Genomic DNA, 5,000 nt, shown 5'->3' with positions numbered 1-5,000 from the left:
GGTGGTGGTGGTGGTGGTGTTGGCGGTGGTGGTGGTGGTGGTGTTGGTGTTGGTGGTGGTGTTGGTGGTGGTGGTGGCGGGGATGGTTGTGCCGGTGTTGGCGGTGGTGGTGGTGGTGGTGGCGGGGATGGTTGTGCCGGTGGTGGCGGCGTTGGGGATGGTGGTGGTGTTTGCGGTGGTGGTGGTGGTGGTGGCGGCGTTTGGGGATGGTGGTGGTGTTTGCGGTGGTGGTGGTGGTGGTGGCGGCGTTGGGGATGGTGGTGGTGTTTGCGGTGGTGGTAGCCTTGGTAGTGGTGGTGATGTGGGTCTCGGTAAGGCTGGTGGTTTTTTTGAGCAAATGCTATGAATTCCCATACGAGGAGTACTGGAACGATCAAGGAAAGTGTGTGTGTGTTCATGTGGTTGTAGTCTTTGTGTATATGTGCCCTCTGAGGATGCACGTGTGGCCCGTACAGATAAATCCTTGGGTTTGAGTGGTCACGTTTCTTTCGAACAAGAGACTGAAAGGTAGAGCTAGGACGACAAGAGGGAGATGAAAGGTAGACTGAGAGGGAGAGAAAGAACTGAGGTGAGTACTAGCTTGGGTTCTCAAGTCCTTTCCTTTTCCCTTGTCTCTATCTCTCCTCCTCTCTCCCTCTCCCTTTCCCTCTACCGCTCTCTCTCTCTCTCTCTCTCTCTCTCTCTCTCTCTCTCCATTACCTTGGATGTACTGCCTGAGTCACTGCAGATGGAGGGCATTTCTCATGCTGCATTGCTGCACACCTCTCTACATCGCCGTTATGTTTTACGACTCCCCCCTCCTCTGCCCCCCCCGACCTCCACCACCTCCTTCTCCTCTTCCCTGGTAGTCTTAGGCAGTACTCGTCCTCCACAGCTGTGATTAATGTAACAAGAGGCCATTAAAGACGGGCACTCCACTTCATCCCCCTCCTCCCTCTTATTATCATCTTCTTCTCCTGCTTTGGGCCGTTAGGACGCTGTCTGACCAGAGCAGCTCTCACGGACTCCTTATCTCTCTCTGGCTCCCTTTCTCTCACTTTCTGACCGTCTTTTGTGGCTGAACGTAGCAGAACGGGTTGACAATAAGATTTACTTTTGAAGGCTTTATCCTTTCTATTGTGGAGTACGGGCAGGAATCGAACCCTTGTCGCTGCGGTAAGGACCGGTCCTAAATGGTCTGCGTTCTACCCGGTGAACCACCGGGGCACCCCCTTCTGATGACGTTTAATCATGCGACTGGCGTCAAACCGGGAGCACGCAGTAGAGCTGCGTCATACTCTAACATTTTCTCTTCTTGCCTGTATTTTGGGTTCTGCTTTCCACTCTTCTGTTGATTTTTGACGGATGCGTCTGAATAAATGGCGTCATACTTGTTGTGTCCCGTCCTCCTCCTACACACTCCACCAAGACGCTCCTGTTGGGTGCTATATGTGTGAAAGTGCAACTGCTGAGTTATTCTGGAGTTCATGAATGAAAGTCTCATTGATTCATATCACACCTGAGTCTCTGACGTCCCTCGGCAAACCTCTCCAATACAGCACGACGTTGATGTTGATGTGCGGGCGGTGCCTGGATCAAGGCCTCTGGACACCCTGGTAATCGGTTGGTAAACCCAACGCTAACTTTTGTTTTTCGATATTGATTACTAAGGACCGAATTGAGTACCAAAACCTGACAGTTAAACTGCTGTGATGGAGTTTCCTAGTGCTAAAGTAGTTAGTAGCATTAACCTGATACGTGGTGACTGCTCCTTCAACTTGAGGAGCCAGCTAGATCAATGTATTTGTTTTTTCTTTGTTTTGTTGCAGTATTCTGTCATGCCATTAGGAATACGAAATGCTCCTTCCACTTCCCACAGGCCTGTGGACCGTTTCTTAGCAGGTGTGACTGCTCGCGGGGCCTATCTTGTTGACATTGTGGGGTGCATTGCTACTAAGCCAGAACATGTAAGGCAAATCTAATCAGACAGTACATAAGCGCTTCTCAACCCAGGGTAAGCCTTTTGAAATAAGAGGCGTTTACCTCGCGTAAATCCTTACACTGAAAGTTATGATGATCTTGTTTGAACATTCCTGTCTCTCTTTGCTCAACAGAGTGATTTACTCCTGGACTTAATTTTTAAATGTTTACTTACGTTTTAAGCTGTCTGAGCTTCCTAGTGGGTAGTGCCAAACATCGCTCTATGTTTTCGGGTTTTTATCAGTAAATTAAAGTTGATTTAACTTTAACCAAATGGAGAGCCTCTGATGCAAGTCTAGTCTTCTATTACTTGAACAGGACATTTTAGTTGATGAGTGGAAATTACATATTCTTCTTCATCTATAATTCATCTATAAGTCTTATAATATTACGTTATAAATCAATTCACTTGAAAGTTGATTTTGTATTGACACAAAATGAATCTGTTCACAGATCAAAAACATGGAGATGAGATCCGAAGCAGTTTTGCGCAGATTGAACTTTTAGTTATATGTTCTCAGGGCAGCATTGCAACTTATTTGTTCTCTCAGCCGTCCAGTCAGCGACAGCAGGGGGTGGGGGAAACAGAAGAGGTGGGAGGCAATTAACAGACACAACGGACGGCTTATTGCTGAACAGGTCACTGTCGAACTGCTCCTGCATTGAATTTATTATATGTGACTATAGAGCCTTGGCTTCTGCAATTCTTTCAATCGTAAAATAAATGATTGCGCTTCAATTCCTTTTTTCTAATGAAACAATATGTGAGTTGAAATGCAGAAGGTACATTGCATAGACAGAGTAACCTATGCTATGTAATGCACATGGATTTGTTTGTTCACTCAGCGATTCCCCATGAGCATTGTGACGGTGAACACCTTTCTGATTCAGACTGGGATCTATACAGTATGAATGACTGAATGTGGGCTTTATCATCTATACATTATGAATCACTGAATGTAGGGGTTATCATCTATACAGTATGAATGACTGAATGTGGGGTTTATCATCTATACATTATGAATCACTGAATGTAGGGGTTATCATCTATACATTATGAATCACTGAATGTAGGGGTTATCATCTATACATTATGAATCACTGAATGTAGGGGTTATCATCTATACATTATGAATCACTGAATGTAGGGGTTATCATCTATACATTATGATCACTGAATGTAGGGGTTATCATCTATACAGTATGAATGACTGAATGTAGGGGTTATCATCTATACATTATGAATCACTGAATGTAGGGGTTATCATCTATACATTATGAATCACTGAATGTAGGGGTTATCATCTATACAGTATGAATGACTGAATGTAGGAGTTATCATCTATACAGTATGAATGACTGAATGTGGGGTTTATCATCTATACATTATGAATGACTGAATGTAGGGGTCATCATCTATACAGTATGAATGACTGAATGTAGGGTTTATCATCTATACAGTATGAATGACTGAATGTAGGAGTTATCATCTATACAGTATGAATGACTGAATGTAGGGGTTATCATATATACAGTATGAATGACTGAATGTAGGAGTTATCATCGATACAGTATGAATGACTGAATGTAGGGTTTATCATCTATACAGTATGAATGACTGAATGTAGGGGTTATCTACAGTATGAATGACTGAATGAAGGGTTTATCTTTTCACATGATGTTGATATTTGAATGTTTGTTAATAATAACCAATCTCAGACGGAAACACTCTGTTTGCCTCATCTTGTTATGAATGAGGCCTGCGTAGGACCAGCCGTCACAATGCTCATGGGGAATTCCTGCTGTGTAGAACGAACCAAATCTGTGCGCACGGAAGGGTAAACCTTGTGCATGGATTTGCGGTCTACAAAACCGTGAGCACGGATTTACACATCAAGGTCGGTTTTTCTACTATGTGACCCTAGGGGGCTCAGTAGATATATGTATGAAGCGTGGAGGTTATAAAGTTTATAAATTTAGTATTGAGGTTCCAGTCGTAAAGTAACAACGTTTCAAGTATTTGTTACAGTACTAAGTACTTTTTTGGAGTATTTCAGTTTCTATATTTCTGTCGACCTTCACTTTTACTTCACTATAAAAATAATATTCCTTTTTCTTTTACCTTGATACAGGTGCATTGTACGGGAGAGGTATAGGGACACTATTATTCTTCTAACCTGAATCTCAGAATTCAGGCTTAATCTCAGAATTCCCATGTGGCCCTAATCCTCTCCCTCATTGTACTCATCTACACTTTCTTATTGTGGTCATCGATTATCTTTTAGTTTGATTTAGGAGTGTTATGTATTCATGCAAATAACTTCTGATGTCACTGACAAGTTGAGGCATGGGATGTTTAAAAGTTGGAAACAAAGATAGTATGGAGCTTCTGGTATTGATGTGTATTCAGTGTGCCAGTTCTGGTATTGACATATAGTTAGTATGGAGCTTCTGGTATTGGTATTTATTTAGTGTGGAAGTTGTGATATTAATATATTATTAGTATTGCTGATATATGTTGCTCGTTGGTGGAGACACAATTGAAGGAGAGCAGGCTGGCTCTAATTTCTCCCAGCAGTGTGATAAGAGTTTAGCTCCGTCCTCTCCTTGGTTTCCTGCCTTCCATTTGCCCCCTCATGACTCCTAATCCTAAAAAGGTCAAACACAAAATCGAAGCCTCTCTCTCCCCTCTCTCTATCTCTCTCTCTCTCCCTCTCTCAATCCTCGCTCCTCTCTCTCTCTCTCTCTCTCCTCTCTCCTTCTCTCTCTCCTCTCTCTCTCTCTCTCTCTCCTCTCCTCTCTCTCTCTCTCTCTCTCTCTCTCTCTCTCTCTCTCTCTCTCTCTCTCTGGAGGTGGTAAAACAAGCATCAGGGTGTTTGGGTGTCGAAATGTGGAATACGTGCACATTTTATGCACCTATATAATCATAAGCTCGAAGTCGTAAACACACACACACACATACACACACAAACACACACATTCTGCCAACCTGTGCAGAAACATGTGCACGCACACACACGCACACACACCGGCACATACTC

This window comes from Gadus macrocephalus, chromosome 8, assembly GCF_031168955.1.
Source record: "Gadus macrocephalus chromosome 8, ASM3116895v1".
NCBI classification, from domain to species: Eukaryota; Metazoa; Chordata; class Actinopteri; order Gadiformes; family Gadidae; genus Gadus; species Gadus macrocephalus.
Note: the sequence above shows the minus strand (reverse complement) of the source record.